The following is a 694-nucleotide window of genomic DNA, read 5'->3' as shown; positions in this document are numbered from 1 at the left end:
TTTATGATAATGGAAAAGGAAAAAAAAAGGAACATTTATTACAGGTATTTATTTTTGTTTGTTTGTAAATGTTTTGAGTTTTCTGTTATTGATTTATAAATTTGAATTGTCGTTTATTTATTACGTTATTTATTAAACAGCTGCTTGGCAGCCATTTTAAAGTCCAAAATTGGTGTCGGTTGGATTCTTTTGGGGGCTAGTTTTATAAAGGGAGATGGTTGGCAAGGGAGGTGGTTAAAGGTGTAAAAAGGGTAAGGGGCAATAAGGTCTGTGATACCCTGGTTATGTCCTTAAACTGTATTAATGACATATGACTGTGGTACGGACATTAGATTGTGAGCATTTTGAGGGACAGCTAGTCACATGACTATGAACTTTGTACAGCGCTGCGTAATATGTCAGCGCTATAATACTGTGTATTATTAATAATATTCCCTGCAACTCCAGAACAGCGCTGCCATTAGATCCAAAACACACTACATTGTAGACTCCATTGCAACCCATTTTCAAAGTACTACTTTACTTCCAGCATGTCTAGGACTAATATTGACTTATCTCAGGCATCCTAGTGCACCACCCATACATGACATTACTCCTTAGAAACGTATGAAATGCCAGGAATATCTGCATAATGTTGGAGACAGAGCTGAATCCTTATCAGGAACTCATGAGATGGGTACAATTATACATAGAA

Source organism: Pyxicephalus adspersus, unplaced genomic scaffold, assembly GCF_032062135.1.
Source record: "Pyxicephalus adspersus unplaced genomic scaffold, UCB_Pads_2.0 Sca900, whole genome shotgun sequence".
Classification (NCBI taxonomy): Eukaryota; Metazoa; Chordata; class Amphibia; order Anura; family Pyxicephalidae; genus Pyxicephalus; species Pyxicephalus adspersus.
This window is presented reverse-complemented; position numbering follows the sequence as displayed.